We start from the raw sequence: 17,668 nt of genomic DNA, 5'->3' as shown, positions 1-17,668 counted from the left end.
TCACTATGTAAACCATTTTTGCTAAGGTATCCTTTGTTAATTAAAAAGCAATTTTCCATTCAAGGAGTCCAACCTTCTACATTTGAACCTTAATAGCTGGAAAATATTTGAAAGAAAGAAAAATCAGTTGCAATAGCTAATTATGTTTCTTTTACTTTGGAATTCACTGGGTCTTGTGCAAATCTAATGAACTCCACTATTTAGCAAATAGTGATAGCAGGTTGACAGTTCTATGGAGTTTGAGTTTTAGGGAAAGAATGGGATCTTAATTTCCTGAAGCTAAATCTGGACACAATGCACTCCCTTTTGCGCTATTTCTGAGCTTTTTAAAGAGTTTCCTCAGTTCCTTTTGCAACTCTCATAGGCTCTGCCTGTGTCTTGAATCTTCTAACTACAGAATTTTTAAAGCACTTTGGTACCATATATCCTCCAAATGCAAATAAAGGAACATTCAGGTGACTATTTTGATTGGCCTCCGAAGAAGGCTCCTATAGTATTTTGTAGACCTCATCTAGGCTTCTGTGAATTTATTCTACCTACAGATTTTGCAGAACAGCTGTACGTTTAAGTTATATGAAGTTTTTAAAAGACAGAGTTAAATAACCTAAGATAGTTGGGGTTTGACTTAAACATTTTACTAAAGGTTACACTTTCAATAACACAGCACTCTCTAGTGATTTTATTATGCATATTAGAATAAAACTTCTGGAGCCGTCACGGTATCTCTGCTTTCAAAAGTGTGGGAGTACATACTTTTTAATCATGGGGTTTTACCAAAACTACATACATGCAAAAAATAAAACAAAACAATTGATTAGTTAAAATGCTTAAAATGAAACAAAACCAAAATTTTCTCTACCCAAAAGATTGGAAAACATATTATTAGGAGCCCTATCGTTCTCTCCAGTGCTGCCAGTGGAAGTGGCACAATCCAGGCAGCTTGGGCCAGGACAGAATGCAGAAGGGGGAGTGTGTCTTTGCTGTACCATTCCTCATTTCCCAGACCCCCATAATCATCTCCTCAGCCCACAAGACTTCTGCAAGTATGTTAATGTTGATCTTGTCAGTGTTAATGCTGAAATTTTCCAAAGCTTGTGCGAGTGCAAGTGTCTTGTTACTCCACATGGAGTTTGGTGCATGTTTTGGGATAAAGAGCTTTTCAGAACAACTATAAGTCATGCCCATGCCCTCTGCACAACATAGCCATCAGACATGCAATACCTTTGCCTGAAAAGGCAAATGTAGATGCTTTCCCCCAGCAAATGAGGATGAGGAGGGCTTGGGAGCAAGAAGGGGTTATAGAACCAAGTGGTGGTGGTGGACCTTGGAAAGCAGACCAGCAGCCAGTGGGGGCACGTAGACCATCATAGAGGATGACAGCCAGCAACGTTGCAGGTGAGTAGTGTATGAAAAATTAGTCGTAGAAAAAAGTATTACAAATACTAAACATACAGTAAGTAATGTGGTTTTTAGCAGATCACACAGCTGGTGTATCAACCAATTTTCACAGCTGGCAGAGGGATAATGTGCTCAGTAGGACATGCGCATGGGATGGGATTATGCATTGGTTATTGGCTCCCTTGCTTTTTGGCATATGGAAAGAAAAGAGGACAGGTGGTTCAAATTGCAGCGTAGCTCTCTCATGCCTCCAGACATCTACTATAAGAACAAACTATTATTAATATTGTATTTATTAATAAAAGTTTGGCCTTGTGTTCATAATTGAACATAATCTGTGATATAAGATCTACGACAACATGATCATTTGACCCACTATATTCCTGTAAGTTAAGTATAAAGAGAAAAGAAAATTTAAGACACTCTGAAAATATGTAAAGTGGAGAATTGGAAAAGTTTCATGATGCAGTGAATAAAAAATTCAGTATGATATCTGTTGGTTTACATGTGTTCGATTTAAATATCTACATCGCTGCCATGATCAATGATCATCATGTGTATTGTCCTCCATGGACCAAGTTCTGTCCTCAGTTACATCTGTGCATTCGCCTATGGTCAGTGGGATTACATGGATGTAACAGAGCAGAATTACATGGTACTGCTCATGATCACTGAATACCTCCATGTACAGTACTAGCGATAGCTATACACAGATCTTATAAGTCACAACTTTGTTTACTTCTGATATACAGTACTTACAGAGATATCTTCTATTTGGCAAAAGGATTAAACTGTCACACAGTTTTATTCATGTGATGGATTACAAGTTAGTTTTTTTAAATCTTTTTAAAAGAATTAATTACTTGGCTCCAGATATGGTGAATAAGGGCTATTTAGTATTTTCTTGCTGTCCAAATTTGTAGCATACTCTTTTCCCTCTAGTGTTTGGGTTTTTACACTCCACCGGTGCAGTTCTACTTTAATGCTTGTCACTTGATATATATATAATTTTACTTGTAAATGTATACCCCTCCTTCCCAAAAAATAATAAAGGGGATGCTACATTTTCTTGGCTAATTATTTGGTATAGATAGTTTTCAACATGGTAATTCTAAAAACAAATTTATTTTTGGATCAGCATAAAAAATATTAGTGATGGAAGGGAAAAAATGAGACTAAAAAAGATTTGTGGATGAAATCAACTATCAGCTAAGATCATATAATAAATAAACTGACTACTGGATAAATTTTTTATTAAAACAAGACCTTAATAGGTTATGTGTTGTGAGTATATTTTACAGTGGTTTGTTTTCCACTTAATTAGAAGCCTTACATTTCATCTTATTAATAATGAAAATCCTCTTGTCGAAGTGGGTAAGATCATATTGACACTAATATGTACATTTTTAAGGCAGGAGTGAATCTTGCCTTTTAAATAATTTCATTACAATATGCAAAGGGCCATATTCTGCTCTCAATTTTGACAGTGTAAATCCAGAGTAGTTCCTAACACAGCCTAGGGCCAATATGCTTTGCGCCTAGTTGGGAGTGACCACTTCTAGAGCTGTAATAGTTCAGTCTCTATGGCCCATTCAGTCCTCATGCTCTGCATTGAATACAACCAAGTTGAGAATTTGAGGGATAGACAGGTTTATGTAGCATCTTATTTCAAGCATGCAGGAACTCAACTGCACTTCACAGAAGTAAAGCAGATGTTTACTATGAAAACCGGAACAAGCAGCATGATAGCTTGCTAGCTAATATGTACTGTAATTTGTCAAAGCGGTGTATATCCTTTAAAATGGTTTGAAGATGCTAATCTAGTTCCTTCAGGAATACTGAATGTAACTTGTAATAAAATACGATGTGAGCGTGGTGTGGGCTACCAGTTTGAGCATGAAAATGGGAATAGGAACCCCTCAATTCGAATGCCAGCTCTGACACTGACTGGCTCTCAGGTAGATTGCCTTGGCCCTGCTTCTGCTCCGATTGATGAAAATGGGAATTTTGGCAATGAGAACAGAATGGCAGCCCTAAATTCCCTGCCTCAGTGTATTTCTCTGTAAAACCGAAATAATTATACTTGCTTTCCTGTCTCAAAGGTTAATAACAAGAGAGTCTGTGAAGTGTTTGTACATGAAAGCTAATGTATAAGTGCTATTATATATAAAAAAGTAGTGTATATCCTGCATTTACTTATACCTAAGAAGACACAATATAAGTAAAGTTAATTTCCACCATGTTAAATAGATCTGTATAGGATCTCTCAGTAATCCTCAGTATAATCAAGAATCAAACAAAAGTACTGTATGATTCCTACCATATTAATTTGGACAAGTTTTTACCTTGAAGCCTCCTGCCTGTAAGGAATCCATCTAGCCCTTTATGGAAAGGTCCTATAAAAATAGGGATAAAATCAACACAAATGTAATTGGGTTTGACAGAAATTGCTCTTAATTACCTATAGAAAGATATTATTTCTATAGTAGTTTGTAGTGTTGTTGTAGCCATGTCGGTCCCAGGATATTAGACCAGGGATCGGCAACTTTCGGCACTCAGCCCGCCAGAGTAAGCCCCCTAGCAGGCCAGATCGTTTTGTTTACCTGCCACGTCCGCAGTTTCAGCTGATCGCAGCTCCCACTGGCCGCGATTCACTGCTCCAGGCCAATGGGGGCTGCGGGAAGTGGCACGGGCTGAGGGATGTGCTGACCGTGGCTTCTCGCAGCCCCCATTGGCCTGGAATAGCGAACCGCGGCCAGTGGGAGCCGCGATCGGCCAAACCTGTAGACGCAGCAGATAAACAAACTGGCCTGGCCCGCCAGGGGGCTTGGCCTGGCGGGCTGCATGTCAAAGATTTTGGGGTCCGTTCAAAAGCACCTGGCAGTCTGGATTGGCCCATGGTCTGCCTATTGACTACCCCTGGGCTAGATTGTTCTGTGAGAATTGTTTCACAGAAGGGCTCTCTGCACAGAGCTCTCCCCTTTCCTGTGCTTGGATCCTAGGGAGGGTACTTTGGGAGTTGGGGGGTAATACAGCATGCAGTGGGAGCTCCAGTGGAGCTGCACTACCGGGAAGCAGGAGGAGATAAGGGAACTTTGATGCTAATTTGAGGGCAGAAGCTTCCAGATGATCCCCTGAGATGCAAAGATGCTGGAGCCCAAACCCTCTCATCTCTCTCAGAGATTTTCTCCCCTGCCTCCTTCCAAGTGTTTTCTGCAGGATGGGGTGATCTGGCCTGAGGCAAAGCCTTTTACTGGCAGAAATATTTTAAGGAATGATTTTTCTCTTGGTCTATATCCTACCTTGTCTAATTATGCATAATATTTCACTGTGAGTTTTCTCAGAGGGTAGACATGCTGCATAAGGTCTATTACAACAAAAATGTATATGCTTAAACTGTTCATTGTCATTCTAGGTAATCCAAATTAAATGTAATTTGCAAATGCAGCAATCAAAAGAACAAAAGCTGTAAAATGATGCAATGAAATTTACAAAGCATATATCCCGGAACACTGCATGACAAACATTCATGTAGGGCATGAAGAGTAGAAGTGATACAGTACATAAATATTGTACAGATTTTTTTAAAACCTCAGTTTAAAATGTCATGAAGGTCTGTATTTGCATCTCTTTCACTTACAGCTGCCTATGCTACTGTTTGTTTCGGATTTCTGAGCAAGACCATGGGTAGAGTCTCCGCTGGCTACTCTGCTAGGTACAATGTGCCCTTTAATAATAAACAAAATGCTTTCATTTTTATATTGTCTTTCATCTGAGGATCTCTAAACATTTTCCAAACACTAATTAACCCTCAAAACACCCCGGGAAGTAGGTAATGAATGTACAAAGATCATTTCACCCACCCCGAAAATGCAGCCAGTTCTACTTTGGCCTATAGAAGCTTCCTAATACTATACAGCAGTTCCGCATAACAGTTTGGGAGAAGTGTTGACACATATCACATCAACTGAAATTTCAGGGGGAATATAGGTTGGTAAATGGAGTTTGAATTTGGCCAGAGCACTGGAGTTAACACATCTAATCTTATAAAACATGCCAGGGGATCTTTAATGAACACAAGCAACCACGATCTTAATATTACATCTTATTCAAAAGATGGCACCTCCAGTGTTCCCTCTCATCATTAAGCTAGAGCACTGATTCCAGGCTGGCTGAAAGACAAGTGCCAACAACCGAGTCCCCAGTATCACTTTCTGCAGCACCAACATAGACATGGATTAGCCTCTAGGAGGAGTAGCTGGGGCCTGTACTTTAATAATAACCCTCTTATTAATACTGAGGAATAGCTACTTAGCAACTTAATAGGTCAGACACATATGAATGGTTAATTTGCTTCCTTTGTAGCCTGGAAACCCTGTTTGTTCCCAGAATGATTTCATATCAGCCTGTTGGCCCAGACAGAGTATATCTCAGGGAGGATCTCTCTAGCCTTGTTACTTCCCTTCTGGGAGGAATTATGTTGTTTCCATGTCCATAAAGTTCCTCTCTCCAAAGACTGTCTGTATATTTGAGATTATTACTTCCAAGTTTGGAGAGTGTGTGACTGAAGAAAGAGGTCTTGCCAGCATAAAATGGAACAGAGTTGATTTTATTGTGTCCCACTGGTACTGGAATTGTCTTTCTTGTGGTTTAAAGGATTCTGGCAAACTGTCTAAGCCCAGAATGTAAATTATATTTTATTTTATTTTTATTTAACCACCACCTACAATACAAGATAACCTTACTAATGGAAATAAAAGCCTTCCTAAAAGCATTGGACTTTAAAATGTGTGATCTTGTATTTTAAAAAGGGGTTTTAATAATTTAATGATGACAACTTTTCATTTGTGTTTAAACCTTCCTTTGTAGAACTTGCAACTGAAGCACTGTGCTAGTTCCTGAGATCCAGAAAGACTAGAGTGAAACGGACTTGACTGTTTTCATTGTCTAAAATGAGTGAAGTGCAAAAAGTAAATAAATTCAAATGAAATTTTTTAAATCAGTTTTATTAATCTAAGTTAGTAGAATAACAGGGGTCAGGAATTGATTGATTGATTGATTGATTCACGATTTTTAACCTGACAATGAGCTGGTAAAATAAAAAATATATACACACAAGGGGCTGATTCTCAGTTATGCTCAGGGTCCTTTACACCACCCTGGCAGTGTAAAGAGCCTTAATGATTTACCCCCACCTTAAGGTCCAACCTATGCATCACCATGTTTTTTATTCTGCATGATGATGATTAATAATAATAATCATGTTTATTATAGGAGTGCATCAGGGCCACCGAAGAATGGGGCTGCCTTGTTCTGTTACCCGCACAAAATTCTTGGTTACTTGCACACCCTAGGGGCGCCCACCTTTACCCAGTTCGTAGGGTTCAGGCATAACCCTGTTAATTTAGGCACCTACCCTCACCCTTCTGTGGGCTCAGGGCGTAACTTTGCGGGGTATTTCACCAGTGAAAGAGCCTTACACAGTAATATCCTACTTAACCTCTATTTATTAACAATTACCCCCCAAAACTGCATACGCTAAACATACAATGCTCACCACTCCCAATAAGAGAGAGGAACTTTTCTTGATGGCTGGTCAGGATCAGGTCATCTCCAGTTTCTGCACAGTGTCATTGGCAGTGTTGAGGTCTGGCACCTCTGATCTTGGGGCTGTGTCCTGGAGTTGGTTCCCAAGAACTTCCTTTTGGACCCCAGTTTATATAGTGAAACTTGAGTCCTGCTTAGCTATCCCTTAACCAATCGTTTTACTAAAATTTTACTAACCAATTCCAACATATTGTAACAAAATCCTCTAACCAATCCTACCCCACCACCTTAATGAATTTACACCTAGCAAAATTAATTATGTAACGGACAGAAACAATCAAAGAACCAGACCAAGACCATACAGATAAACAATAGAGAAGTGGGGACCATAAAGACAAAACAATAAAGAAATGGGGATTTTACAACCTCGACTATTGATAAGTGATTGCTTGTCAGACAGAATGCTATCAAACTAAGTTTTCTTTAACCACCATAAAATCTGTTTCTCTATCCAGGGGCGGTAGGTTTGTAAAAATTTTGGTGGTGTCCAGAACCCTCACACACACACCTGCCTAAGGCTCTGGAGGGAGTTTGGGTGGGAGAGAGGGTCTGGGGTGCAGGCTCTGGGATGTAATTTGGGTAGATGCTCTGGGCTGGGGCAGGGGATTGGGCTGCTGCAGGAGGGGTGCAGGCTCTGGGAGGGAGTTTGGATGCAGAAGGGGTGAGAGGTTGGGCTCTGGGAGTTTGGGTGGGGGAGGGGGTCTGGGGTGCAGGCTCTGGGCTGGGGCAGTGGGTGGGGGTACAGGAGGGGGTGGGGGTGTAGGCTCTGGGGGGAGTTTGGATGCAGGTGCTGGGGAGGAGGTGCAGGATCTGGGAGGGAGTTTGGGGATGGGAGGAATAAATTTGGGGGGCAGAGGGTGTGTGTGGGGAGGGGTGTGGGTGCAGGCTGGGGGGTTCGGTGCTTACCTGGGGCATCCCCTCCAGCAGCAGCTCCTAGGCAGGGCGGGGGGGCCGGTGTGCTGCTGTCACCAGGCACCCCCCGCCCCGCTCCCCGCAGCTTCCCATTGGCCGCAGGGGCGTTCGGGGTGGGGGCAGTGCACAGCGGCATAGCCGCCCCGCCCCCCGGCCTGCAAGGACGTGCCGGCAGCCATGTGGAACGAGTGTGCAGGAAGCTGCTCAGCCCTGCTGCACTGCTGGCTGGCAGCGGGAGCCCCCTGGCTGTTTTAAATCACCCGGGGGCAGCAGGTGGGGCCGGGGGATGTGCGGGGGGGGTGGGGGGGGGGCAGGCAGGAAACTTTGCTGGAGCTGGGCTCCCAGGCCAGGAATATTCCTGGTGCCCGGGCACCACGGGCCCATAGAACTTGCTGCCCACGTCGCTATCTGGTGATGGTGGGTACTATTAGGACCTGATCACCTTCTTAACAGCCTGATCGTACATTATTTTAATGGAATGTAGATGGAATGTGAGGATGTGACTTTCTGATTCTTAGCACATGGCTGCTGCTCTCCTAATATGGCTGCGGAGAAAAGCCTGAGGCCCTACACTATGGCTACAGGAAAAGGCCTTATCCTTCCAGTTCTAGGTACTATATTAGCACAAGGTAGAAGACCGTCCACTGTCCTTTCATTTCCAGCAAATAGAAACGCTGTGTATATGATCCAGATCCAAAATTCATATTCAGATTCATTAATCTAACTTTAGACTTCTATCACCTCATTTATTTTCCTATCCACGTGTAACGTAGAACATAAGATGGATCAGATATTACAAGAAGTCAGATAGTGAGGGTAAAAGTCAACCATGATTGACAACAGGTACAGTATATGAAACTTTTATTGCAGCATTTTTTAAACTAGGAAATGCAGAACAGCCAGTGTTTTTGTAATTGGGACCAGGCTACCATTCAAATTTTCCTCTGCTTAGCCAGGCCTTGCCCTACTACATGAATCCCCCCACTCGTTTTCTTGCTACTTTGAGGACTAGGAATAAACAGAGAAAGGAATCTGTACATATGGCCAAACTATTCAAGAAGACATGCAGTTGTGATCCAAGTAAAAATAACTCGTTTTCTATTTTTTCCACTGCATCAACAACTCTAGCCTACGCCTTCTATTTACTATGCTCAGCTCTGGCTCTCATGTTCATTTCACTTGTTAATTTAACTTCACAGCCTTGATCATGCTTTCTTTCCTGCCTACCCCACCACCATCCCACGCCTCCTGTATTGTTCAGTTTAGAAATTGTTTCCTAAGCTTTCTTTTTATTAAGTGTCAATCTTCTCTTTATAGATTATGAGACCCAACAGGATTTTTATTTAAAAAAATTGCTCTCTTCAAATGATGCTATGCAGCAGCGGGAAGCGGCTGATGGTTTTTTGACAGCAGCACCACACACGCTGCCAGAGACTCTCCAACAGAATGATGTCTTTTAAAAGTAAAGCTCTTTAGCCTTGGGGTCTTTGTCTGTTGTGAACCTGTGTTGTATACCAGTGGTTCTCAACCGGGGCTCCACAGCCCGCAGGGGTCTGCAAGCCCTTTCAAGGGGACCGCGGGGTCCTGTGGCTGAAGCCCCGATAGCCAGCGCCCCCTGCAGGGTTGAAGCTGGGAGGTGCGGGGCTGAAGCCCTGATCCCCAGTGCCCCACGTGCCAGGCTGAATCCTGGAGCCCCAAGCCCTGGTGCTCCCTGTGGGGCAGAAGCCCTGAGCCCATGAGCAGAGTTGGGGACATGGAGGGCATTGCCCCCACCCCAAACCGCAGTGCAAGAGCACAGCAGTCCCTGAGGCAGCTTCACACTGCCCCCCCCCAATCTCCTCTCCCTGCCCCTAGGCTAGGTCGGAGGCAGAAAGCCATGCGGGGCAGCTGCTGCTCTGGATGGTGCCATGGAGCAGGCAGTGGCAGCGTTCCCTCCGCTCCTGCTGGTGCCCCAGGTTGAAGCTTCTCCTCTGCTCCCAGTCCCCTTTGCTCCCGCAGAGGCAGCCAATAAGAGCCCGCCCAGGTGGGGAGCCCTGGCTCCTTGGTTCGCAGACCCCTCCGGGAACAAGGAACACAGGGGAGTTCTCCCAGCACACTGCCTCTAATGCCCCTCTCCCTACAACCTGAGCTACGCCCTCCCTGCACCCCGAGCTACCCCCTCCCTGCACACAGCCCCCAGCTACCCCCTCCCCACACCCTGATCTACCCCCTTCCTGCACACAGCCTCTAGCTACCCCCTCCCCACACCCTGAGCTACCCCCTCCCTGCACACACAGCCCCCAGCTACCCCCTCCCTGCACCCTGAGCTACCCCCTTCCTGCACACAGCCTCTAGCTACCCCCTCCCCGCACCCTGATCTACCCCCTTCCTGCACACAACCTCTAGCTACCCCCTCCCCGCACCCTGATCTACCCCCTTCCTGCACACAGCCCCCAGCTACCTCCTCCCCGCACCCTGATCTACCCCCTCCTTGCACACAGCCTCTAGCTACCCCCTCCCCACACCCTGATCTACCCCCTCCTTGCACACAGCCTCTAGCTACCCCCTCCCCGCACCCTGATCTACCCCCTCCTTGCACACAGCCTCTAGCTACCCCCTCCCCACACCCTGATCTACCCCCTCCTTGCACACAGCCTCTAGCTACCCCCTCCCCGCACCCTGATCTACCCCCTTCCTGCACACAGCCCCCAGCTACCCCCTCCCCACACCCTGATCTACCCCCTTCCTGCACACAGCCTCTAGCTACCCCCTCCCCGCACCCTGATCTACCCCCTTCCTGCACACAGCCCCCAGCTACCTCCTCCCCACACCCTGATCTACCCCCTTCCTGCACACAGCCCCCAGCTACCCCCTCCCCGCACCCTGATCTACCCCCTCCCTGCACACAGCCCCCAGCTAACCCCCCCCGCACCCTGATCTACCCCCTCCCTGCACACAGCCCCCAGCTACCTCCTCCCTGCACCCTGATCTACCCCCTCCCTGCACACAGCCCCCAGCTACCCCCTCCCCGCACCCTGATCTACCCCCTCCCTGCACACAGCCCCCAGCTACCCCCTCCCCACACCCTGATCTACCCCCTCCCTGCACACAGCCCCCAGCTACCCCCTCCCCGCACCCTGATCTACCCCCTTCCTGCACACAGCCCCCAGCTACCCCCTCCCCACACCCTGATCTACCCCCTTCCTGCACACAGCCTCTAGCTACCCCCTCCCCGCACACAGCCGCTAGCTACCCCCTCCCCGCACACAGCCTCTAGCTACCTCCTCCCCACACCCTGATCTACCCCCTCCCTGCACACAGCCCCCAGCTACCCCCTCCCCGCACCCTGATCTACCCCCTCCCTGCACACAGCCCCCAGCTACCCCCTCCCCGCACCCTGATCTACCCCCTCCCTGCACACAGCCCCCAGCTACCCCCTCCCCACACCCTGAGCTACCCCCTTCCTGCACACAGCCTCTAGCTACCCCCTCCCCACACCCTGATCTACCCCCTCCCTGCACACAGCCTCTAGCTACCCCCTCCCCGCACCCTGATCTACCCCCTCCCTGCACACAGCCCCCAGCTACCCCCTCCCCACACCCTGAGCTACACCTCCCCGCACACAGCCCCCAGCTACCCCCTCCCCGCACCCTGATCTACCCCCTCCCCGCACACAGCCCCCAGCTACACCCTCCCCGCACCCTGATCTACCCCCTCCCTGCACACAGCCCCCAGCTACCTCCTCCCCGCACCCTGAGCTACCCCCTCCCCGCACACAGCCTCTAGCTACCCCCTCCCCGCACCCTGATCTACCCCCTCCTTGCACACAGCCCCCAGCTACCTCCTCCCCACACCCTGATCTACCCCCTCCCCGCACACAGCCCCCAGCTACCCCCTCCCCGCACCCTGATCTACCCCCTCCCTGCACACAGCCCCCAGCTACCCCCTCCCCGCACCCTGATCTACCCCCTCCCTGCACACAGCCCCCAGCTACCCCCTCCCCGCACCCTGATCTACCCCCTTCCTGCACACAGCCCCCAGCTACCCCCTCCCCACACCCTGATCTACCCCCTTCCTGCACACAGCCTCTAGCTACCCCCTCCCCGCACACAGCCGCTAGCTACCCCCTCCCCGCACACAGCCTCTAGCTACCTCCTCCCCACACCCTGATCTACCCCCTCCCTGCACACAGCCCCCAGCTACCCCCTCCCCGCACCCTGATCTACCCCCTCCCTGCACACAGCCCCCAGCTACCCCCTCCCCGCACCCTGATCTACCCCCTCCCTGCACACAGCCCCCAGCTACCCCCTCCCCACACCCTGAGCTACCCCCTTCCTGCACACAGCCTCTAGCTACCCCCTCCCCACACCCTGATCTACCCCCTCCCTGCACACAGCCTCTAGCTACCCCCTCCCCGCACCCTGATCTACCCCCTCCCTGCACACAGCCCCCAGCTACCCCCTCCCCACACCCTGAGCTACACCTCCCCGCACACAGCCCCCAGCTACCCCCTCCCCGCACCCTGATCTACCCCCTCCCCGCACACAGCCCCCAGCTACACCCTCCCCGCACCCTGATCTACCCCCTCCCTGCACACAGCCCCCAGCTACCTCCTCCCCGCACCCTGAGCTACCCCCTCCCCGCACACAGCCTCTAGCTACCCCCTCCCCGCACCCTGATCTACCCCCTCCCCGCACACAGCCCCCAGCTACCTCCTCCCCACACCCTGATCTACCCCCTCCCCGCACACAGCCCCCAGCTACCCCCTCCCCGCACCCTGAGCTACTCCTCCCTGCACACAGCCCCCAGCTACCCCCTCCCCGCACCCTGATCTACCCCCTCCCCGCACACAGCCTCTAGCTACCCCCTCCCCGCACCCTGATCTACCCCCTCCCCGCACACAGCCCCCAGCTACCCCCTCCCCGCACCCTGAGCTACCCCCTCCCTGCACACAGCCCCCAGCTATCCCCTCCCCGCACCCTGATCTACCCCCTCCCTGCACACAGCCCCCAGCTACCCCCTCCCCGCACCCTGATCTACCCCCTCCCTGCACACAGCCCCCAGCTACCTCCTCCCCGTACCCTGAGCTACCCCTCCCTGCACACAGCCCCCAGCTACCCCCTCCCCACACCCTGATCTACCCCCTCCCTGCACACAGCCCCCAGCTACCCCCTCCCCGCACCCTGATCTACCTCCTCCCTGCACACAGCCCCCAGCTACCTCCTCCCCGCACCCTGATCTACCCCCTCCCTGCACACAGCCTCTAGCTACCCCCTCCCTGCACACAGCCTCTAGCTACCCCCTCCCCGCACCCTGAGCTACACCCTCCCTGCACACAGCCTCTAGCTACCCCCTCCCCGCACCCTGATCTACCCCCTTCCTGCACACAGCCTCTAGCTACCCCCTCCCCGCACACAGCCTCTAGCTACCCCCTCCCTGCACCCTGAGCTACCTCCTCCCTGCACACAGCCTCTAGCTACCTCCTCCCTGCACACAGCCCCCAGCTACCTCCTCCCCGCACCCTGAACTACCCCCTCCCTGCACACAGCCTCTAGCTACCTCCTCCCTGCACACAGCCCCTAGCAACCCCCTCCCCGCACCCTGATCTACCCCCTCCCTGCACACAGCCTCTAGCTACCTCCTCCCCACACCCTGATCTACCCCCTCCCCGCACACAGCCCCTAGCTACCCCCTCCCCGCACCCTGAGCTACCCCCTCCCTGCACACAGCCTCTAGCAACCCCTCCCTGCACCCTGAGCTGCCTCCTGCCCGCATATAGCCCCTAGCCACCCTCCTCCTTGCACCCACAGCCACCCCGTGTGCACACAGCCCCAGCTACCCCCTCCCTACACCCTAAGCTGTTTTCAAACTTTTTGAGCTAAGCCCCCCCACCTTTGAGTTATAATTTTTGGTTGTGCTCTCCCCTCCCCCCCGCAACCCAGACAGGCTGGGTGACCTGCTGAGGTGAGTCTAGGGATGGAGGTGGCACACCCTCCCTGGACCCCGCCACATGGAGGTGGCTTGAGCCCTGCTGGTCCCTGCCTCCCCAAAATAAAAGTCAAACTATGCTTTTGCCCAAGGCCCCTGCCTCGGGGCCCCCTCTGGGCCCTGGAGTTTTTATAGCATGTTGCGGGGGCCTCAGAGAGAAAAAGGTTGAGAACCCCTGTTGTATACAATAGGTGTTGTAATGATGCTCACTCTGTAATATGGTACCACCCTATTAAACAGACAAATCTGATGACTATACTCCTGTCTAATCTCTCTTTAAACAAAAGCTAACTGTTGTAATTATTGTTTTGTTTCTGATACTTACATAGCAAGGATTTGTAAACTTTCTAAATAAATAACTAGTTAAAGGGAAAAACAGAAGTAGAGCTGTACATTGCATGAAATACAAATGGAGTATATTTTCCTATTTCATAGTAACAAATTGCTGGAGCTCATAATCAACTGCAAAGCCCTTCTCCAGCTCTGAGTATTCTTCCTCTAGCCTTGCACAATCCTCTCCCAAGCCTGTGACTGAAACTTGGCACCTAGTTTTCAGCAGTGTTCAAATTGGGCTCGTGCCCTATGGAATTGTACCCTGACTGTCTGTTTGGACTGATTGGCTCTTTACTCCTGGGCATAGGTTCTGCCAGATTTACTCCGGTTGAGTAGTCCCATTGTAGTCAAAGGAACTATTCAGCGAGTGAGATGGGGTGAGGAACTATTCCATGGGAGTAGGGCTGGCAGAATCTAGTCCTTGGAAAGGAGGAGAGGAAATACTTTTTTCTCTCTCTCTTTTGTGAAAAAATAGGGAAGCATGTGTGGGACAGAGTCCATGGAGGAAGGGAGTGGGATGATCATCTGTGGAGCTAGGAGGGACTGGAACCTTTAGTTAATTATGATGCAGCAGTAAGTGAACTATAGTTGTCCTAGAGTTCAGTTTTTAACTGAAGATCTAAGCCTTTATTTTATAAAGATCTCAGTGAAATGGCAAAAAGCAAGCCATAGATTATAAACATTGAGTGCTGGTTTTAACTGGTGATTTGATGAAAATAAATTGATAGAGAATAACACGAATTTAAAAAGTGTCACATTGGCAGTTTTTCACTGGATCATCTTTGTACCCCTCTTGCAAGAAATCTAAAGCACCCTGGGGCCTGTCTTTGGCCACATTGCTGCTCCTTGCATGCTGATTGCTCAATTGTCAGTTATACATCTGTAGGTTTTACACTGGAGCTCAAGTTTGATGAAAAGGGGTTATGTTTTGCTTTTTGACATCTGTTGGAAATGGAAGTGAAAGACTTATGGAGTGTTGGAGTGCATTATTAACTCCCATTGGCAATATAAAGATGGAAAGGAATGGACAAGTCTTTCCCCTTAACTTATTTCCATTCTTTTACATTTTTGAGGGACCCCAGATGGGGGGAGGGTCCCACAGCCCAGGCTCCAGCACAGTGTTCCAAGAGCTTGAGTCATCTGACAGTGGCCAGACTGGTGGTGGGGGGTGTGTGTATTGCAGGATAGACATACCCACAGAGAAGAAACAGAATTCCCTGCAGATAATTGAGTTCTTCAGGCTTGACTGTCCATGTCACTTACCTCTTTTACAAATCCCTACACCCTTCTCTTTCTGATGAGAATATGCAAAGGAAACTGCAAGGTCAGCCTAATGGAATTTCCTAGTCCTGCTGCCCCAGGGTTTTCTGCAGGACCACCTTGTATTTAGCTGAGACACTCTGAATACCTTTCCCAGACCTGAAGAAGAGTTCTGTGTAAACTTGGAAGCTTGATTCTCACATCAGCAGAAGTTGGTCCAATAAAAGATATTACCTCACCCAGCTTGTCTCTCTAATATCCTGGGACCGACACAGCTACAACAACACTGCAAACAACGGCCTCTATGTTTGTCTATATCATGGGAATGACAGCGTTCCTGAATAATGGTAGAAACAACAAACAAAGACCCTTTTTCAATTCAAGAGGAAGAACTACTGCAGTAGATCACAGGGTTATCAGTTTTAGTCCCGGCAAGAACAAATTCCTCAAAATCAGGGGCGGCGCTACCTATAGGTAAAGTAGGCAGCTGCCTGGGGTGGCAGATTTTGCCCAGCCCCTCCTCTGTCATGATGTAGGGATGGCTGGGCCAAATCTGCTGTCCTAGCTTGTGAGGAGGTGGGTGGCACTCTGAAGTTGTGTGTAGGGCAGCACATTGTCTCAAGTGGCCTCTGCTCACAATTTAATGCTATACAACATTGTTGGTGGAAGCTAACTCACAAAACTACTGGAGGTTTCCACCCAGGCCCTGGTCTTGACTTGCTGTGACTGCAGCCTGCATGTCCCTGCCGGAGAAAGCCAGGCAGGGGGAAACCACCCCATGTGAGAGGTGTCTGTTGGTGGAGTCCCCCAGGAAGAGGTAAGAGAGCTGCAGGAGGCGCTGACTTGTCTGCATAGCATCCAGGAGCATGAGGACTTCATCGACAGGGTGAACATGGAAATATCTTGAATGGAGGATGCTAGCCAACTACAGAGGCAACAGAGGAGGAAGGACAGCTGACTGCTCTACGGGGAGGAGACTGGCTGTTAGCCAGCTGAGAGTGTAGACAGGCCTCCACCCACCACCACAGGTCAGTCCCCCATCCATTGTGTTCAACAACCAGTATGCTGTACTGGCAACATGAGGAGGGAAGCAGATGCCTGTGGCTGAGGAGGAAGATCCACCTGTCCCGAAGGCTGGGAGGCTCACAGCCACCACACCCAAGAGGAGGAGGCATAAGGTTCTAAGGGGGATGGAGGCATCCATGTACTGACCTGACATGATGTCCCAGGAAGTATGTTGCCTGCTGGGAGCCTGCATCTGAGGCATAACAGAAAGGTTTCCGAGGCTCATCCATCCCTCAGACCACAACCCCTTGCTGCTCATCCACATGGGCACTAATGATACTGCCAGGCCTGACCATGAATGGAACAGCAGTGACTACAGGGTTCTGGGAGCAGGGTAAAGGAATCTCATTCATCCTCCAAGTTCAGAGTAAGGGCCCAGGCAGGGACACATGCATTCTGAAGATGAATGCATGGTTGCACAAATGATGTCAATGGGTGGGCTTCAGCTTCCTTGACCATGGGATGCTGTTCCAGGAAGCAAGTCTACTGGGAAGAGATGGGGTCCACCTGACCATGAAGGGGAAGAGCATATTCGTGCACTGACTTGCCAATCTAGTGAGGAAAGCTTTAAACTAGGTTCAAAGGGGTCAAGTGACAAAAGCCCACAGGTAAGCATAAAAAAGCCTTTATAGGAGGCTAGATGTTGTGGGGGTGTGATGGGGTGTCCACTCCACACAAGACTTGGAGGGGATAAGGTGGCCAGGTGGGCCATTTAACTCCCCAGGCTGAACCTGGAGGAGGAACCAGGGAGCAGGGATTGATTAAATGAGGCTCAGCTGCACATGCACAGGAGCGGCCTGTATAAAGCGTAGGAGATGAGAGCAGAAGGAGGCTGCAGGGAAGTAGCCTGCAGTCACTCCCTGGGAGAAGGGAGGCGTGTCTGGGGCTATTGGGATAGGTAACCTACAGTTACTTCCTGGGAGGAGGGAGTTTGGGCTGGCAAACTCAGAGCATGGGAGGGACCCAAAAAGGTAGGAAAGGCTCAGGGGAAAAGCAACAAGGTATGGAGCAGGGCAGACTTTGCTTGATGAAGAGAGGGCCCCTGAGCTGGAACACGGCGTAGAGGGCAGGTCCGGGTTCCCCTGTCAGCCACTAGGGAAGTGGCATGGACTACACAGCGGAGAGC

This window comes from Chrysemys picta, chromosome 3 (genome assembly GCF_011386835.1).
Source record: "Chrysemys picta bellii isolate R12L10 chromosome 3, ASM1138683v2, whole genome shotgun sequence".
Taxonomy (NCBI): domain Eukaryota; kingdom Metazoa; phylum Chordata; order Testudines; family Emydidae; genus Chrysemys; species Chrysemys picta.
This window is presented reverse-complemented; position numbering follows the sequence as displayed.